Source organism: Mauremys mutica, chromosome 5 (assembly GCF_020497125.1).
Source record: "Mauremys mutica isolate MM-2020 ecotype Southern chromosome 5, ASM2049712v1, whole genome shotgun sequence".
Taxonomy (NCBI): Eukaryota; Metazoa; Chordata; order Testudines; family Geoemydidae; genus Mauremys; species Mauremys mutica.
In genome coordinates, this window is record NC_059076.1 from 62,999,405 (window position 1) to 63,021,059 (window position 21,655).

Consider the following 21,655-nt stretch of genomic DNA (forward strand, 5'->3'; position numbering starts at 1 on the left):
CAGCCTTAAATATTTCTATTAAATCAGTTAAAAAAATCAAGTTTAAAAATTGTTTTAATCTTAGAAATTTCAAAAAAGCATTCATCTTGTTCTGTAATAAAAATGCTTTATTGCAAATATATTATTCTCTAGCAATTTATACAACCAATTATAGAATTCTAATACATCTCTTAAAGCGAAACAGAGGTGATATCATGCTAAGCTAGAACTGACTCTTCCTTATGTAAAATATAAAGAGGAAAAACAGCTACATATGCGCGCACACAAGATTTTTTTTGGTTAAGGAGTCCTGATGAAAAATCTTCAGAAATTCAGACATAGAATAGGGAGAGGACTGTACACTATGAATAGTTTAAAAGAATTGGTTAAAAAACTACTTATGTACGGTACTTGCACGCCCTCTGATACCAAATATAGTTCACAAGGATGAGCCTAGAAATAATAAATAAGTCATGAAGGAGATGAAGACATTGGACTCAAACCATGCCGTGTGCCAGAAGTTATTCTAAAATTCTCAAGTCGAGACAGGGAAACTCCCGTGACCTCGCAGATTAAGGAGAGGAAAACAGGGGTAGGTTTGAACAAGAATTATTGCTTGTACTAACCTTTTCCTCTTTTTGTTGCCTGAAACCTCATCGCCCTTGTTCCCTCCTTCCCACTATGCCCTACTTTTGCCATATAAAAATGGGGCCTGGACTGTTCTCAACTTTTGAGAAAAAAGGCATTGACTTTTTATTAATTACTTTACTGGTATAATATTAGAAAATATAGAGTTAGGGAATACATTCTAAAAAACAGTATGGCAGTCTGATTACACAGTCCACCTCAAAGCAGTATCCTGTGCTTGGGCAAAGGTAAAAGAAACCAGAGGTAAAGTCTGTATCCGCTTTTGAATTGCTTGGTTTGCTGGGTGAGACAGTGGGGAACAAGGAGGATATGGAGTACTATTTTTTTTTTAAATCTAAGTAGGGATGGACCCTTTTGTCTTCTTCAGAGACATCCATGAACGTTTCTGGAAATACTCTGCGACCCTCTCCCAAACGTTTCTAAGGGTAGCAGCCTAGTTTCTCCCCATGTGACAGGAAATTTGCCCACACCAGTCTCGGATGAGCTCAGCTGGGACCATTGCAGTAGGCGGGCTGCTTTGGGATGCCAACAGCAGCTGAATGTTCTGTCCCTTCACCCTCAGGAGTGAGATATCAGCCAACATCACCACCACATGTGAAAATACTGTAATATTCATTGGACTTTCATGGAACAAATCACTCCCCTGTCCTTCTTCCCAGTAGGCTAGGCCATATTCATCACAGAATCATAGGACTGGAAGGAACCTCGAAAGACCATCTAGTCCAATCCCCTGCACTCATGGCAGGACTAAGTGTTAAGCATGGTTTAAGCTGTAATGTCATGCTGTACCAAGACACTCCAAAGCAAAAGTGATAATTAGCACTTATTTTTGAAGGTTTTAACGTGAATCATACAAGGGAATTTTGAGACTTACTTCTCCCTTTCTGTTGTGTACATCTGATCCTATAATTAACAATAGCCTCTGGTTCAGGGTCAGTGAGGGATTCCCAATCCACACCTACTGAAAATATGACCTTGATCAGGAGAAAAAAAAGAAGAGGACTCCGGAAGATATGCTGAGCAACCTCCTCCAATCCTCTACAGCATTGGATTGTGAAAACAGAGTTTGGAGGACTGTGACCATGGAGCAGGATCCAGAATGGAGGAATCAGTTGCTGCAGCTGAGGAAGAAGGACCAAGAGATGCAACAGGAAATGCTGGCTGAGGGACACTAGATGGGGAGGGCTCTGAGTTACTATAGAGAATTCTTTCGCAGGCGTCTGGCTGGTGGGTCTTGCCCACATAGTCAGGGTCTGACTGATCACCATATTTGTGGTCAGGAAGGAATTTTCCCCCTCGTCAGATTGGCAGAGACCGAAGGGGTTTTTTGCCTTCCTCTGCAGCATGGGGCACAGATCACTTGTAGGTTTAAACTGGTGTAAATGGTGGATTATCTGTAACTTGAAGTCTTTCAGTCATGATGTGAGGACTTAGTAACTCAGCCAGAGGGTAGGAATCTATTACAGGAGTGGGCGGGTTAGATTCTGTGGCCTGCAATGTGCAGGTGGTCAGACAAGATGATCATGATGGTCTCTTCTGACCTTAAAGTCTATGAGTTTATGACATTGTGGGTCTGCTCCGGCTACAAACAAATGTTGCAGGATATTGTTGACCTACATGCCCAAAGAACACTGACTCCGCAGCCTTTACAATCCTTGGAAAACTCCATGGTCAGGAGACCCTATGCCCCTGCTCCTACCCTTCCTCCCCCAAACACAACAGCTGGCATCATGGTGTGCACTCATACCCCTACCACTCTATGCTGGTAGTAAACAAGGAGAAATCACAGAATCAGACACTACTTCTTTCATCCCATTTTGGATTTGGGCTTTCAAGTATAGTTTACACTGTTGCTAGTCTGTAACTTTTTGGCACTCTATTACTGTTGACTGTTTCTTTGCACATCAAGTGCTATTTTTTGAAAATGTTGCATCTCTATTACTGTAGAGCAAACATTACAGAACTTATAGCAGCAGCCCATAAAGAACACACATTCAAATATTTAGACAAAGCATTACAGACATTGGGGGGGAGGGGCAATGCCTCGCTCCTCCCCCCCTCCCCCCCCATTAAAGAATGTACACCGAGCATTATGGAATTCATAGCAGCATATAACAACCCGCCCAGCCCCCATTAAACAGATTACACCAAGCATTAGATTTCAAAAGTGTGAGGCAGTAACCCACCCTTGAACATCAGACAACACTAATGTACCTGAGAGTTAAAATGTTTTTTTAAGGTCTCCCTCAGCCATAGAAGTTCGAAGTGAGTTCTTCCAAAAGCCCATGGGTCTGGCTGTCCAAATTCAGCTGACAGCCAGTCCACCTCGCTCCTCCATCCTGGCAGCAGCTTTTCTCCCCTTTGCCTCACAGATATTGTGCAGAACACAACCTGCAGCAATAATGATGGGGATGTCTGCCTAGAAAGCAACCCTTCAATCTACGAAACACAGATTCAACTATCAGTCTGCACCGGCTAAGACAGTAGCTGATTTTTTCCTTGGTGCTGTCCAGGTGGTCAGTGTATAGCTTCATGAGCCAGGGGAGCAATGGCTAAGCTGGATCCCTCAGACTCACTATTGGTATTTCAACATCCCCAAGGTTTGTGCACCAGTTGGGGAAGAATGTCCCTGTTTACTACTTTTTTAGAAGTCCAATGTTCTTACAGATGTGGCATCATGTACTTTCCCCAACCAGCCCACACTGTCCTCAGTGAAGTGTCCCCAGTGATCCACCAGGGCTTGCATAACCATGGAAAAGAATCCCTTTCTGCTGATGTACTCAGTGGCAAGGTGGGCAGGGGCCAGAATAGGAATATGTCTGCCATCTGTTGCTCCTACCCATTTCAGGAACCCTATTGTTGCAAATATATCCAATATTCTGCAGATTACCAAGAATCACAATTCTGTATAGCAGGAGATGATTAATAACTCTTATACCCTTTCAAGACAATAGTCCGCCCCCCGCCCCCACTGTGGAATTTCCAACTCAAAAATGATTGCCTTCTGAAAGATAGCAATCCAGTGTTGCAAGCTTCCAGAGCACAATCGCTACTTGCTTCTCTACTGTCAATCCAACTCTTATTTTGGTGTACCTGCTCTGGATGGCTGGGCCCAACTCAGCACACAGCCTGAGGAATGTGGTCTTTTGCATCCACAAGTTCTAATGCCACACCTTGTCATCCCAAACCTGCATTATGACACAAGTCCACCAGGCACTGCTCATTTCTCAGCCCCAGAAGTGGTGATCCTCTGTGTGGAGCTGCTCCATGAATAACGGCAGCAACCTGGCATTTTCAATTGCTGTGTCCATCAGCATGCAGTTACGTGCTTGAACATCCCCATACCTTCCTCTTTGCAATTCTGACTGTGGTAGTACTCCAGGTTCTGCAAATACATGAGAATTATGTGTTCCTACTAGCAATGCTCAAGAGAGCTGCACTGAGTTGTGTAGGGTCCATGTTTCTGCCAGAGCAGGGAGGATACACATTGATTTTTTTTTTAAAAAAAACTTTTAAAAAAAATTAATTTAAATTGTTTGATTTTGGTTTTGAAATTATAAGAAGTTTTTCTTTTAATTTTAAACACGTTTATTTTTAAAATCTGAATTTAATACAAAATATGTTAAGGCCTAAACTTATTAGAATTTCTTAAAACATTTAAGTAAGAATTAATATGAATCCATCAGCCCGCTATCAAAATCTCTTGAGTTAAAGGTTGCTTTTATGTAGAAAGAAAGAATTAGGGGAGAAACAACTAACTTTTGACATCAAGCTTTACACATGGCACAACAGATTATGTACTGTATTAAGAGCTTGATCCTGTGAGGGACCTGGGGCTGGGCTACTGGGTGCAAGGGACCAGAAAAGTCATCACAGGTGTTGTCTCCTGGAATCAGAGGCCAGGCCCCAACATCATGCATCTCATCATGATCATCTACCGAGCCCAGCTGAGTGGTCTCATTCTCCTATTTCACAGCTTCTTCCTACATGAACTTAAATTGGTTCAGTTCTCAAATAATGAATCTTTATGACACCACCCACCATGTAAATTTACTGTCCAGCTGATGGGAAAACAATGAAGTTTATCTATCCAAAACATTTAAGGTTGTTTTGTTTAATAACAATAAATGTTATATGATGGTTAGTATGCTTAATTAAATTCCAGTTACCATCCTAATGACACAAATCATAAGCTACAAGTTAATCATCTAATTAATAAGCAATACATCATTCACCATTTCCTAACATACTAAAAAGGTACAGTTATTAAGAATCTGAAAATTGTAACTAAATATACATTTATTTAAGCAATTATATAGATACATAATCAACACATTTTAATGGTTCTCAATCAATGAGAATACACCTTTTTCTTTAGAAAATAACTCAAGTACAAATGGAAAAGTTGATTAACACAGATTATTTAAATCGAGGTTTACCACTTGGTGGTTGAAATCATTGCCTTGATTTAAATCAATCCACCCTGTGCCAGAGAGCTGGCAGAGACTAAGAGGCATACAAAACAATAAAAGATTTCAAAAACAGGACCACAGTTATGGGATGGAATAAGCACTCTGGAATGGAGAAAGAGACACGGTGGGAACTTGACACCTAGCTCCAAGAAATCCTGGGGCAGACAAGTGGCAACCCACAAAACACTGCAGAAATGTCCCACAAGACACTGAGCTGGACATTCACATTGGGAACTGTGAGATTCCTACCTACGGTGAAGTGCATTTTACCTTGATGCAACCACTCATTGTGAAGATGCATAGAGCTGATGAAAGCATCCAAGTGCGCACACATCACCTACTAGAGTCAGCGGACATATAGTGACATAAAACTTACAGCAACTGAACTTCGTAGTGTACACATGACCTTAGAAGAAGTGACTTCATGTCTTGGTAATGCTTCTGATCCCTAACCTAAGACAGCAGAAGTGGTTCTCAAATCTGTTAGCCCTTTCCAACGACATACCTTATGTTTTTTTCCTCGGAGTCTACATCTGTCAAGCAGATGCTTAAGTGATCTAGACCACTTGAATTCATTCTTTTCGAAACATCCTTCTGTTACCCAAAGTTAGCAGGAACTAGGGAAAAAGGTGGAGAAGAGGGAGTGAGAGCCTTCGCCCTAAATACAAAATAAATATGTCTGACATGAACCACAGGGTAAGTCTATACTGAAATAAAAAAAGTTTTAAAAAACCCCACCACACACACACACCTTACGACAGAGTTCTGAGACTTGCTGCCAACTGACTTTGGGCTCGCAGGGCTAAAAATAGCAGTCTAGACATTTAGGCTGGAGCCCAGGCTCCAAGACCCTCCTCCTTTGCAGGATTTCAGAGCCCAGGCTCCAACTCAACCCCAAAACATCTACACTGCTATTTTTAGCCCCACAGCCCAAATCCCGTGAGCCCAAGCCTATTGCCCAGGCTCTGAGACTCACTGCTGCAGCTCTTTTATTGCAGTGCATATATACCCTTAGGTCCATGTTTGACCTGGCACTCATATTCAGACACTGTGTTTATACTTCAGATAAGTAAGTCAATATCCAGAGGACCATATTTGACAAAAACTGAACTCGCCACCAACAAATAAAATGGAAAAAAGTACTGGGGCTCACTCAAGCTCTATTTCCTTAAGAAAAAATGAAATGCCACCCACAGCAGATTACACAGATATTCAAAATATGATCACGTGCATTCTGTTGGGCTCCACCACATGAAGGAGTGGTCTGCTTTGCATCACTGGGATTTGCTCCACATCACTGGGGTTGAGATACTCCTATAATCAAAGACAGATTAAAGCATAGATGTGTGCTTAGTGGCCCAGCTACCAGAAATATGATAGTATCAGAATCTAAACTTATTTATTTACACTGTTCTAATTACGCCAGTGTAATCTCTGTTTTGCAACACTGTAGTGTGTATAGTAAGGCGATACACTGATGTAACCACATCCATGTCATTAATTGTACTGGTGAAGATTTACCTAATCTAGACAAGCTCTAAATCACTGGAAAACTGAGTCAGCAGATTTTCTAAAGAAAGGTGCATTCTCATTGATTTATCTCAATGGGAATTCACATCTATTGGTTTAGGCTGCCTCTACACCTCACTGCACCTATTCCTTTCAGTTTATATTTTCAAGATTTTTCTTGCAATCATAGGATTAGACTGTTTTCATAAAAAGAGAATGCCAACTTGCTCTCTAGCACCTCAAGACCTGCTGAATCACCGATTGGGCCAAATTTGAGCCTTGCTTACCACTTAATCCTTGAGAGACGCAGACACACTGTTCAGACCCTATTTGACTTAAGTCTACTAAGATGTTCTCTTCACTCCTATCAGATGCAGAGCTGAACATATTACTTTGTTCAGAATATACTATTCCCAAAGATTTATGAAACTTGACAAGACAGGGACGAAAAATTTCCCCTGCCAATTCAAGTAATAAACTGCCATGCTGTTGGCTGTGAGAATCTTCACTGCCTGAACTACAATCGAATGAATGCTTAGAATGCAAGCCTATCACTCTTAGCCAAAAGAGGTGGGTAATTTGAATTTACTGGGCTTCCTTAATCCTAGGTAGAACAGAGAAAAACCCAGCGCAAGGTTGCTAAATGTTTATTCTGTTAGACTTGGTTTATCCCTGATAGCAGGGAGACTGATGTTTTAGATTTGGCTGGAGGACATAGTCACTAAAAATCAACGCATCTTAGTGCCAGGAGCCAAAGAACCACCAAAACATGAGACAGTGAGTCTATCTGAGTGAAGTAACTGAGGCAGGGCCAGCATCTGACACCAGATCAGGTAAAAAAAACCCTGTTACAGGTAGATATGGAGATATCTACATATGTGTTCAGCCTCATTTCCTCTCTCTCATCTTACTGTGGTTTTATTTAGTTGTCTTCTTTCCCTGCTGTATCAAATGCTACCCATGTAAGGGCTTGTCTATACTGTGAAGTTAATTCAGATTAAAGTGGGCATGATTTTTAAATAGCTATTCTGAATTAACTCCTCATGCAGATACTCTTATTCTGGGAAAATTTGCTCTTATTTTGGAAAACTTCCCCTGTAGATAAGCCTTAAAACTACTTTCTATGTAGTCTTCAGGAAGAAAAAATTATAAAAAAAAGTTTTTAAAAGTTTTAATCACTTAAATATAAAACATTAGTAAAGTAGCCCTTATGTTATTTATTTTCATAAATTTACTTTATGGTACACTGTACCTACATTTTCAGTTTTCAATATGGCACAGATTTTTATATTTATCCCATAATTATCACAAGCGGTTGAGTGTGAGTGAGAACTGGAGGCTTCAGCAATTGGGTCTTTGGCTCCAGTGGACTACTGGCTCTCAGTAGAGACCTCTCATGCCATCCTTCAATGAACTAATATCCATATATCTGACTCTGGGGATCACTGTAAAACCCTCCGCACCTCCTGTGTCCTCCGCCTGTTGGCACCAACAGGTCCTTTGTTCACAATATCCATCATTACAGATGGAGTTGAGGTTTGGAATAACATCCCATTCAAGACATTATCTAATGTGGCCACCATTAAAAAAACTGGAATCCCTCAAAAGGACAAGATAATGAACAGATTCCTACTGGTAGGCTGAAAATGAAGTGTACCTGATTTTGCTGAGGATGCATCTATGGCCTCTCAAAAAGGTGTCTGAAAACAGCGACCAATCATAGCACCTTAGATAAAATGTATCAGGGGCACTGGGTTGAGACCTTAGCCTTAATATCTCCTTCTGGAGAGCCACAAGCTTTCCTCATAGCACACACATCCACGCTATTCTCGAACACAGAGGCACTTCTACCAACATTTGAAATTGTGTGGGGTCTACAATCACCCCAAACAGTCCCTCTTGGCCTTTGTATGCCATCACCCACGGGTATAGGACTGGATTTTCAAGACCAAAGGCACCACTGCCCTGAGAAGGGCACATGCAGGACTACCCAGAGTGCTTTTGCTGTCACAGGCAAACTTTATTACGTGCATGATGGCTGTCAATTTTACCCAGCTTTTATTAAATTAAATATTGTAACATTATGGCTTCAAGCTATTATATAATAAAAGTCTGACTTTACTCTCATGCATTTTATATCCCTTACCCTGATTTTGCCTTAAACCTGCAGAGACAACAAATACAAAGGACATAGACAAAGACAGTAGGGAGAACATGTATGAGGGATGTAGGACAGAAAGCAGGTAGATGGGAAGTGACAAAAGCAATGTAGATTGGGTAATGTACTCCATACAGAGTCTTGGTAGTTCCATGAGTCTTTGGAAATTCTAGAGGAGTACAATTATACAGTCTGGTGTAACATTTGAGGAGACAATTTAGGAAACACTTTTGGAAGATGTGAATTTTCAGGAAGGGGTTATAAGGAATGTGAAAAGGCATGAGACAAACACAGGCAGGAAAGGGATTCTAGGTAGAGAGAACTGACAGGGAATATACCAAACACTGCAATATTTTATCAAGAGGAAGTTGACACAAGAATATAATCAAGTTATATCCCAAAGTATGAGAACTGAAAACTTGCAATTTTTTGCAACTTCAAGTGTTATTCTCATTCAGAACATGGAACTTTTTTGAAATGCACGAAGCCATTTCTCTCATCAACATCTCAGGGAAACAGATACCACAGGTTAATCATCTTGTTTCCTGCAACAACCCAGTTTTTCAGCAATATTTTCTCCTAGATAAAACCACAAGTCTGAAATGTACCCCTAGCAAGCAGATCTGGAAAGCAGGCATTTACTCACCGTTTCTGGTTCTCTGCTATGAAAATTCTCAACAGGACTCCTGTCAAGTTAATCTCCACGTTGAAAAGAAGGAGCGGAAGAGTCCGTATTTGTGGGGCATCCCTGATACACTTTCAGATTACTCAAGAACCATAGCACAAAGCATAAAAGAAATTATGAACTGAAAGTTGTGTGTCATTTATTACTCTTTCCACCCCTTTACTCTGCAGCAAAACAAGTGGACTGGCCTTAATTAAGTTTAGGAAGCAGAAATATTTACGGTAATCAGCTGCTTTAAAGACAAGTCTGTGTACATTAACATCTGAGTTGTTTGATCCAAGCATGGGAATTCATTGCAACTGTCTTGTTCGCCTCTTTTCTTCCCTCCTCTTGTCCACGGTATGTTTATTCTTCTAAACAAAGGATTTATTTGGACAAATTATTTCATTGTAAACATTAACATTTTAAACAGTCCATCTTAATTCTTCAGTGTTGTAACTCACTGTCAAATTTCTTCTTTTTTTCCCCTCCCCCATTAACCCTTTAGGAGGTTACAGGTCCGAAGCTTGCTACCCAATCTAACCCCTGCTACAGCGAACACAATCTGCATGAGACACACACATGGGAAAATGCTATTTTACAATACCAAAAGGTTATGAGGGTTTAAAAAGCTATTAAGAACAACTTACTTGTGCTAAAAAAATTAAAGCTTTAAAAATAAAAGACAATTATATTCTGTATACCCGTTAACCTTCTGGCGCGAAGAATTGGGTCTTCCTAAGAGCAGAAGTTGGCAATGTTTAACATTAAAATGCATTAACAGATGTGAAGAAAGAAAGGGGAAAGTGTCTTGCTTGTTAACTTCTTTTCTACTATATCATGTCTGACAATCCTAAAAGGGGAATTACTTCCTCCAGCTAGGAAAGTGTAAAGGCAGCCCAAAGTGGTCAAAGGAGATTGAGTATTCTGCAAACCCTGTTTCCTGGCTACGCTTTCCATTTCCATGATTAATAAAGGAAAATAAATTCAGAGTACCTCATGACTCTAAAAACAGAGCATTCGAATACTTAATAGGATATATTTTTCTTTATCGATTTCCTTCTAACAGGAGGAAGTGACAAAATTCTACATCTGTGTGTATATACACATATACATATATCCTTCATGGATACAGAAAGCTTCTCAGCTCAAGGAATTGACATGGTTATGGAGAAATGAGCACTAAGGTTCGGAAGTGCAAGCTTTTCACTATTTTTGACTGCTGTACAGAACACTGCTTACTACACCTTGCACAGTTTCATCTGGTGCTTTCTTAACCTTACCCACATATGGCAAACCATATAGGGACTTTGTATCCTGATTACTCTTCATATGATGCTTGTGCTATCATGTGTCTCCTCCATGCATTATACTGATGAAAAAAAGAATTAGAGAATGAAGCGGTAGCTGTGAATTTTACAAGTACATGGACACAACTGATAAACTAATCTGCCAGGCTGTCCACAGCAGAGTAAGGGAAAGAAGGTACTTAGGTAATTTCCTCCTGTGTTTACGCAGGAGGCCGTGTTCACCAGGCCTATCTCTGAGCCCTGAAAGTTAGACGAGAGATAGAATAGTTCAGTGATTGGTGTTAGTGTGGGACTTGGGGAACGCAAGTTTAGTTTCCTGCTCTATCATTAATTTCCTGGGCAAGTAACTTAGTCTCTCTGTGTCTCACTTGCCAGTCTGTAAAATGGTGATAGGAGCACTTCCCTACCTAACAGGGATGTTCCAGTGATGAATATTTTAAAGATTGTGATGTGCTCATTACTATGGTAATGAGAACCACTTAAAAAAATCCCACCAATTCACCTTGAACATAGATCCAGAAAGTTAGTCAGAAAAATCCTGCTCTTGCTTTTCTTCCTCTACTACCTATGCTGCTGGAAGAGGATGGGAGGAGTGAGGAGTAAGAGACATGTTTAACTTTTGTATACAGTATTGTTGTGGCCCATTGGTCCCAAGATATTCGTGAGACAATGGGTACCATCAAACCATTATGACCCATGCTCAATGGGGACCACATTCTGAAAGAAATCTTTCCTGAACCCCCTCTACTGGCCTTGAAAGAACCCCTCAACTTCACCAAGCTCATCATCAGAAGCAAGCTCCCCTCAGACCAGGACACACCAACACAAAGAAGCACCAGACCCTGTCAGAACAACAGATGCGAAACCTGAAGACATATCTCCACTGCTATGATGATCAACACTCCCCCAAAACACACACACACAAAATATCTTTCAAGATCCATGGGTCCTACACATGCCTATCACAACATGTGATGTACCTTGACCAGTGCACTAAATGCCCCAACAACAACTATCTGGGTGAAACCAGACAGTCACTCTGTTCTCAAAAGAGCAAACACAGAAAACTGATTATACACCGTATCACCTGTGAGTGAACACTTTTCACAAAGCAATCACTCTATATCTGACCTCTCAGTCCTGATCTTCAAAGAAAACCTGCATAACACAATCAAAAGATGAGCCTGGGAGCTTAAATTCATAACTGTCCTAGACACTAAAAATCATGAACTGAATACAAATACTGGATTTACTGCTTATTACAACAATCTATAACCCACTAACCCCCTTCGCCCCCAGCTTCCCCACCACCACCACTTATTCCCTCCTATGACTGGACAGATTTTAACAGGTCACTTCATCCTGAATAGTTCCTTGAAATATGTGTTAACTACTTATGCTAAACAATCTGTTCTGCCTTGTATTTAGCTGTGACATTCTGTATACTTTTCCCAGACCTGAAGAAGAGCTCCGTGTAAGCTCAACAGCTTGTCTCTCTCAGCAACAGAAGTCGGTCCAAACTATATTACCTCACCCACCTTCTCTATGTTTAACTTTTGGCAGGCCAGCTCCAGTAACTTCAAACACAAAGAAGAACTGTGTCTACAACAGTAAATAGACAGAAATGCAAAAATAAACACTGGAATCCTGCTTCGATAGGAATGTTGTTGCTTCCTGCTACCCTGCTCAAGCAATGGGATCCGGAGGGCTCAGCTACTTAAATGACAGCTCTAGGCTGCCTTTGTATCTGACCAGCAGGGGAACCAACCCTTATGTTAAAATTACTGGACATTATTAAAGGGGGAAAAGTTGTCCAAATAAACAAATAATATATATATATTATATATATAACCACTGGTATAAATCTAGAGGATAGTCAGCAAACCTTCCAAAAAAATCTCGTTACAGCTACTAATACTTAAAATTTTATATATGAAAGAATGAGGATCAGCCCTGGATGTTATAAGTCTTATTATTTTATTGGACATTAGCAAGTTTTGGTTAATCTGTCTCGCACCTTGATATTAGTGAGGTCATCCATGCATTTATGTGTAAGCTATGAGCCAAGTTTTACATATGTGCATATGTCTGCAATCACAAATCAGTAAGCAACCAATGCAAACAGAGATGGAAACTCTGCATCACTGTGTAATCACTAGTTAAATTATTTAAAATGGTAAATCAAACTGATTAAATAACAGCAGAAAAAATGTAAGCATAAAATGCTAACTCAAGTCAGCTAATCTTGAATGGCCCCTTGAAATATCTGTTAAGTACTTACGCTAAACAAATATGTTCAACCATGTATTTAGCTGTTAGAGTAGTAGCCGTGTTAGTCTGTATCCACAAAAAGAATAGGAGTACTTGTGGCACCTTAGAGACTAACACATTTATTGTAGCATAAGCTTTCGTGGGCTACAGCTCACTTCATCGGATGCACGTAGTGGAAAATACAGAAAGAAGATAGCTATATACCCGGGGAACATGAAACAATTATGGTAACACCCATTGTTTCATGTTCCCTGGAGATAGATAGATAGATATAAATAAATAAAAAAATAATAAATGTGTTAGTCTCTAAGGTGCCACAAGTACTCCTATTGTATTTAGCTGTGACACTGGGCTTGTCTTCACATACAGTGTTGCAGCTGTGCTACTGTAGCACTTTAATTGAGATGTTCCTCCTACGCTAATGGGATAGTTTCTCCCATCGGCGTAATTAATCCACCTCCCTGAGAGGGCAGGAGAACCACCCCTATCAACATAGCACTGTCTACACAGGTGGCTAGGTTGGTATAACTACATCACTCAAAAGTGTGGATTTTTCACACCCCTGAACAACGTAGTTATACCGATATGCATCTGCAGTGTAGATCTGAACTCTGAGTACATTTCCCAGACCTGAGGAAGAACTCTGTGTAAGCTCGAAAGCTTGTCTCTCTCACCAACAGAAGTTGGTCCAATACAAGATATTACCAGGTCTCTCTAACTTCCAAATATGTTATCTGAATGTGACTCCTTCACATGACATTTAGGACATTCTATGGGTATCAGTTTCTCCAAACAATACAAAAGGGACACACACACACACACTTTTAGGGTAAAGCTACACATAACCCAACATACATTCTTTTCTATATCTGAGCCTTTTGCAATGCTCTGTCAGTGTAAAGAGGGTAGAAAGTCACCTGATCTCCCTAGTTGGCATAAATCTAGTGATGCCAACCTCCATGCAATGCATCCCAGCAGGGATGTGAAGGGGCAAAACAGCTTCACTCCCCATCTACACACAGTAGGCGATGTGCACAGCTGACAATCTAGCCCAATGACAACTCCAATACATACATCACATCACTTCACTCCTTCCAAAGACCAAATCCTTGTCTCTCTTTTGCAGGTGTGAATGGTCTTTCTGTAGTAAAACACATTCAACTGCACAAAGTAGAAGAGGATTTGGAGAGTCTACACAGGAAGATGTGCCCCTTGTATAAAGCATAGTACAGATAACTAACATTAGAAAAATATAGCATATACGCATCATTGTATACTTTAACTTAATTTATTTAGCACAAGCTAGAGTTTAGACTCCCCCCAATTTAACACATTAAAAAGTATGCAATGACTTTTCTGTATTAGACCTTCAAATACATATGATAGCTAACATGTTTTAACATCTCACCATTTATCCTCATCTAGACAAGATGTTATGAAGGACTGCTAATCTCAGAAATGTAAGATTATTTGGCTCAGAAACTGTTTTTACTAGTAGCGTAGTTAAAGGCTTTATTCTTTGATAAATTAAATGGCAAAAAACTTCATTAATGCAGAGTTAAGGTTACCCAGTGATGGCTTGCATCCTTCCATAACATCAAATTCTGTAAAACTCAGACTTGTGAAAACCCAGAAATATAAGGTACAAGGTATATGACTACACAATCGTACTTCTGCACCCCCTGCGGCTGGCATGCACTCCATCTGCATTCATTGTGTTAAGTGGAGCTGTATTGAATGGAGGAGGAATTAGTTGGAGCAGCTTTGAAAAGCTGTGATTGTGGTCTGGGGAGATCTGGGGGACTGTGTGGGTGTATGTGAGCCTCTCTCCCTGAACCCTGTGATCAAAGGAAGGAGGTGCATGTGTATTCAGAGGTTCAATATGACTAATTTCAGCTCTGTGAAGTGCAGACTGGATCAGTAGTGGGGCACAGGGTCTTCTTGCAATGAGGACTGTCAGCAGCTAGGTGGGAGATGAGTGTGGTCTGAGAGTTTAATTAAGGGTAAGTGAAAGAATGTTTCATGGTATTGAGTGCATAAGCGTATTGTGTGCATAAGGGTTGTAAAAAGGGGTTGAAGGAGTTGTAAACTTTAGTAATGATGTTTTTTCTGTGGAGTAGGCTAAGTGTATGAGGCCTGATCTACATGAGGAAATTAGGTTGGTATGACTATGTTGCTCAGGGGTGTGAAAAACCCACACCCTTGAGCAATGCAATTAAACCAATCTAACCATGGTGTAGATAGCATAGCTACCACTTCTCGGGGAGGTGTAGTAACTACATCGACAAGAGAACCCTGCTCTTAGCATAGACAGTGTCTTCACTGAAACACTGCAGTGTTTTAAGTGTAGACAAGCCCTGAGTGTAGAAAATCCTTGTTCAGCACAGGGCAAAGGCAACATGTAAATGTATATTATGGGCTTATTGGGCCGTCTTTCAAAGAGGGCGGAGTTAAGGTAGTACTGTTGTGCACCTTAATTCTCTATTTCTTGTTTTTAGTAAGTCTGAATTTTACTGAATTCAACGTCCTGGAAGTTCATGAGCTATCACTGCCTGGAGAACCTTAACTCTGCGTTAAAGCTTTTTGCCATTTAATTTTCTAGGATTTTTTTTTAAACAGAAAGAGAAACATTGTGAGTAAGAGTCAGTAGTTTTTCAGGCAGTTGCAATTATCATGTAGGCGTGAAGTACAGACACCTGGTGGACAGGGAATGATAACAACATGTAGCTCTTACATAGCACTTTTCATCTGCTTGAACAAATGGGGAAACTGAAGCACAGCGAGGCAGAGACTTGGCCCAAGTCCCAGGCCAGTGGAAAAGCTGGGAATGGAGCTCAGGTATTCTGAGTCCCTGTCTGCTGTTCTCTTCATCCGGTCACATGTGGACTATGTATTTCCTAAATCCTCCACACCCTAACATACACTTTTTTTTGCAGTGTTAGGGGATAATAGTTGTGCTTTGAAATGTCTGCCAGGGCTGGCTTTAGGATGTGCGGGGCCCAAATCGAAAGAGCTGCTGCCGAAATGCCGAAGACAGCGGCGGCAACTGAGCTGCCGCCGAAGATAGCGGCGGCAACTCGGCAGCAGTTCAATCGGTTGCCGCTGTTTCTGGTAGCACTTTGGTGAAGGTGCGGGGGCCCTCTTCCGGATGCTGTGGGGCATGATTCCCGGGAATCGGGGGAATCGCCCTAAAGCCAGCCCTGATGTCTGCAATGTGTAATTGGTAACAAAGCCAGTGAGAAATCTCAGACATGACACTAACAGTTTTATTACATAGCGGTTACAGTACTTTTAAGCATGTGAGAGAAAACTGGTGTGCCTCTTTCCTCCCCAAAACCCCACTATTCCCTGCAACAAACATTGGCAAAATTTGTGAACGTTAAGAAAAGCTGTTTTTTCAGGGAGCTGTTCTCAGGAACGTCTTGCTCAAATGACCCCAAATCTGGATCATTATCCCTACCCCAAAACCTTATAAGGCACACAAATTTCAAGACAACCCAGGTACGCAGGCAGATTTTGGACCACTTGGAATAATCAGTTTTTTTAAAACAGAAAAAATCTTCACAATTGTAATTGTAGACGATCTATCACTCCACTATTATATTTGTGAAATTAATCATCAGAGGTGGATTTGTTATATATGCATATCCTTAGCACAGGATAATCCCAAAAGCACAGTAGACTCAGAGAGGTGTGAAGTGACCCATGCATCTCAAAGTGATGGTTCCAAACTGAAATGAATCCTGCCTTAAACAACAGCTCTGAGATGTGTGAACTGCTCCTTTCATGTCAGTGGGTGTTCTCATCCCCCTATCCAGTGCTGGAGACCCTATGATATGGATCAAGCATGCTGGTTCGCAATTCCTCACCCCAGTCCTCACCAGTGTTCTTGGTGAATGCACCCAGTATGCCTGTTCTCAGCATCCCACCCAGAAGGGCTTGACTTCCCAGAAAATGGTTCACATGAGGCAGGACAACTCAGGGCTTGGCTACACTTGAAAGTTGCAGCGCTGGGAGTTACAGCGCTGGTCGTGCAGCTGTGCAGGAACAGCGCTGGTGTGTGGCCACACTCACAGCTACCAGCGCTGGTGTGTGGCCACATTTGCAGCATTTGCAGCGCTGTTGGGAGTGATGCATTATGGGCAGCTATCCCAGCGTTCAAGTGGCAGCAACGTGCTTTTCAAAAGAGGGGGGTGGGGTGGGGCGTAGTGTGACAGGGAGCGGGGGGAGAGAGAGAAAGTGGATTTTTGGAGCCCACACTGTGTGTTACCTTCCTGCCTTGAAAAATCAGAACATGTTCCTGATCCCTTACACTTAACTCTTAACTGCAAACAGCCAACACGACTCCCCGCTGTTTCACTCACTCCCTGCCTGCCTCTCATTTGATTGTTTACAGCCAGATACAGATTGATCACAGCAAACAGGAGCTCTGTTTGTTTTTTAGATAAGCAGCACCGGCAACGGAGCTCCGCGCGGAGTTCACAACAAAACAAAGAGAGGCTGCATAACAAAACAAAGAGAGTAATTTAGTTAAAAGCATTCTGGGATATCTCCTAATACCCTGGAGGCCAATTAAAGCGCTGGTGTGTGGCCACACTTGACGAGCAGCGCTGGATCACCAGCGCTGCACTCGTTATACCCCAACCAGACCAGGTGTACAGCCAGCGCTGCAGCCAGGGAGTTGCAGCGCTGGATGTGCCTTGCAGGTGTGGACAGTTACTAATTGCAGCGCTGGAAAGCCTCCACCAGCGCTGCAACTTTCAAGTGTAGCCAAGCCCTCAGAGGAGCAGGGAGATGACTTGAGTTGGGTGAGGAAGTTGTGATGTTCTGTACCTCGTGGGAATACCCTGCACCCCAGCATCCTTATAAAATGATTGAGTGGTATCCAATGCAAAGTTTGTCATGTCGGGTGTCTTTGGAAGGCTCACTGAGCATTGTTGTTATAGTAATGTTATAGGTTGTAATTTAATGCATATAGTTATGAGGCTGAGAATGTGTCCTCATGGCTTAAAACAAGCACAGGCAAAAACTCCCCAAGAGCAGAGGGGCAGTTCACACCTCATCAGGGCATGTATGGTTAGGGTTAGGGTTAGCTCAGCCCAACCTCACAGGAACAACCGACACTGGCTTAGCCAGCAACAAAGGATCTGTTGGACTCTCAAGTGACTCACCCCCGTTCCTTTGGTCAGTTTGGGACTGCAATGAGCTAATGCTCACCTGATCTGAAGGAGGGGGAGGGGGCAAAACCAAGAAGGAAGAAAGAACATGATAAAAGGGACAAACTTTGCCATGCTCTTCCTCTCTCTTCCACCCACATCTACAGACACCACCACCAAGCGATTGAAGCGCTGATGAAAGGGGAGAGCCTGGCTGAAGGGCAACCAGCCAGCCTGTGGTGAGAAGCATCTAAGTTTGTAAGGGCACTGAAAGTGTTAAGATCAGCCTAGAATGTGTTTTGCTTTTATTTCATTTGACCAAATCTGACTTCTTGTGCTTTGACTTATAATCACTTAAAAATCTGTCTTTCTAGTTAATAAATTTGTTTGTTTACTCTACTTGAAGCAGTGCTTTGGTTTGAAGTGTGTCAGAGACTCCCCTTGGGATAACAAGCCTGGTACATATCAATTTCTTTGTTAAACTGACAAACTCATATAAGCATGCAGGGTCCAGCGGGCATAACTGGACACTGCAAGACAGAGGTTCCTAGGGTTGTGTCTGGGACTGGAGATATTGGCTAGTGTCATTCGGTTGCACAATCCAAGCAGCTTACATGCCAGAGGCTGTGCATGAACAGCCCAGGACTGAGGGTTCTCACAGCAGAGCAGGGTAAGGCTGGCTCCCGGCGTCAAGGATTGGAGAGACCTAGCAGATCACCGGTCCAGATAATACCAGGGGAATGTCACAGATGGTCTGAGACTTCCCCAGAAAGACAACCACCCTCCAGAACCTGGCTCACAGGAGAGCCGGTGATTGGGGGGGGGGCTGAACCCCAAAGATGGGCAGAGACCCCCACATCCTAGCACATACACAGGGGAGAGGGAGCAGGGCTCACACACCCCCAGGGTGAAAGGGATCCTAGATCCCAGTTCACATGGAGAGAAAGCACAGAGGGCTCAGACCCCCAACCCCCAAGAAAGTCAGGCCCCAGAACCTGGCTCACATGAGGGGGACATGGAGCAAGTTTGACCCCTGTGGATGAACAGGGGCCCCCTAGATCCTGGCACACAGACAGACAGGATGGCAGGGAGCATGACTCAGACCCCCCTGAGATTTAAGGCCCCCCCATATCCCAGCTTACATGACTGGAGGAAGGGAGAAAGTATCAGGGCCCCTACAGGGGCAGGCGGGGCCCAAAATGTTGGTACACACACAGAAGGGGATAATGAGGGCTGACATCTTCCTTACCCTTGTTCTTCCTTAGAGTCCCTACCCCTCACCCTCACGTTCCCTTCCCAGTGTCCCTCTCCCTCTACCAGCCCCCAATTCTTCTCACCTCCACTAGCACCCATTCTCATCTATCCCCCTTCCATAATCCTCTCTCCCCTTGATGCAGCCCCAAATGCTTCTCTTCTCATCTTTATTCCCCCCACTCCTCAATCCCTAAAATGCCCCTCCCCTGCCAGCAATCATTTGCATGTATATATATTCATATATTTTATAAATCTACTTTGAATACATTCCCCCAAAATTAAAAACCTAATTTTCTAGTATAGAGCAGGCCTTTGTGTAATCCATGGGGCTTTTTAGCATTATAAGTGCTTTTTAGACCAACTAAACGAAGAACCAAATTCTTCGGCTAATATTGTAAAATAATTTCCCCTAAAGGGCTAGTGCGTGGCATGCAAGCTATTGGGGTAACTCTCAAGCATTTGAGACTCTGATGCTATGAACTCAGCCCTGTTTTGATCTGTATCTGTGCACAAAAAATTGCATACCATACCACCTCTTAAAAAAAAGAAACTAGTTTTTCTAGGGAGCAGTACCTTGGGAACTCCTGGTTTGAACAGCCCCAAATATGGATCTCTGACTAAACCCAATACCCCCCCAAGAGAAACACAAAAAATCAAGGCAATATGAGAAAAGGTACAGATTTTAGAGCACTTGGACAAATCAAGCTCTACACAGAAAGCTGGTCTTACTCTTAACTATCGAAAAGTTATCACACTGCTACAACAGAGAGAATGTGAACAGGAAACAAAGATGGTCTTACTCCAAGACCATTCTTAGGAAACCAGGAACATGGGTAGTCCAAGAGGAAGAGTACTGATGGATTGGAGGGAGGCCACCTTGTAATATCCTTATATTTGTTACTAAATAAGGCAATATCCCTTCACTTTTGAATACTTACAGTCCCTATATGTTATTTACAAAGAATCTTTCAAAATATGCAAGTAGAATTTTTTCTGCACTCCAAACATGACTTATGCACGTTTTTTATTTCTAGACCAATCATGGCATGAATAGTATTGGTACACAAGCAAATGAAAAAAAAAAGTCAAAACCCATAAGTGACAGGCTGATAGAGAAAGAAAAGAGCATCTTTTAGGTAAAAGAACAAAGCCATTAGGCAATATTCAATTTTCAAGGTGCCAAGGATTATTAAACAACTGGGAATTTAGAAAATGTACTAAGTAGTTAACCATGTCCATATTGTGGGTCAAATTTGACCCACAAAGATTTCAGGTTTCCAAACCTATGACCTATAGAAGTCTTTATACGCTCAGTAAAAACTGTTTATTACCAAACTAAATACCATACTATTGTCTGAATACCACACAAAAACAGAAAATGAAAGTGACTAGGCTATATTAACTTCTAAACTAGAGAAAACAGAAAAATATGACAGTGAAATGCAAAAATTCAGCTGTAATAATGTAATTTTAAGGTGCAACTTTTGATATTGAAAATCTTAAATAAAAATAACATTTCTTCCCTATTTGTTAGCATCTAACTTCATATTTGTCCAGCAACATTTGGACCAATGGTCACACCAAAGGAAGAAAGAAAAAAAGTGTCACTCTAGAAGTCTTTCAGACAGCTTCAGTTCCTTTCAGCAATTTCCCCAGTGTCACCCTTAGCATTTCTACTGCTTCAAAACCATATTTCAGCCTATTGCTTCCTCTTTTCTGCCAGTAATTTGTTTTCCTAGTCATTAATTTTCCCTCCCCAACCTTAAGTCCTTATTTACCAACCTACCCTAAAAAGGATTTAAGGCATAATAATTGTGAAGTGCTTTGGGACTGAACGGAAGATGTTATCTCAGTATTATTTAATGTCATCCACCCAGATGTTCAACCCATTGGCCAAAGCACCTGTTTGTCTGGGGAAAAAGAAGGGCAGGGCAGGAATAAAAGTCTTTGTATACAACCAGTCTTTGCAACACTACTTAAAAGGAAGAAGGCTGGCAATTGCAGATTAGCTTTTTGTTGTGGTGGAATTGGTTTTTGGTTTTTTGGTTTTTTTTTAAAATAAATACTACTCAAAGTACAGCATAGTTTCAGAAGAAATAACCCCCTAAACTTTTTTCAGGAGATGTTTTTATAAAAAATTATTTCAACACCCTCTAATAGATAATATTTTAGTATACATCTCAAAATAATGCCAATTAAAGAGATCATCATCAGTAATATAGTCTCACATGTAA

The 21,655-nt window shown here is 41.6% G+C and overlaps 1 protein-coding gene across 3 annotated transcripts in view; it reads right to left on the bottom strand.

The window, feature by feature from the left end:
• FBXW7 (F-box and WD repeat domain containing 7) overlaps positions 1-21,655 on the bottom strand; it is a 278,082-nt gene that overhangs the window by 212,988 nt on the left and 43,439 nt on the right. The window contains exon 1 of one of the 3 annotated variants that reach the window (XM_045018646.1): positions 5,605-5,681. The exons of the other annotated variants lie outside the window; for them this stretch is intronic. The gene's annotated coding sequence lies outside the window, so the exon portion shown is untranslated. Of the gene's footprint in view, positions 1-5,604; positions 5,682-21,655 lie in introns of those variants that run through there. 3 annotated transcript variants of the gene reach the window in all.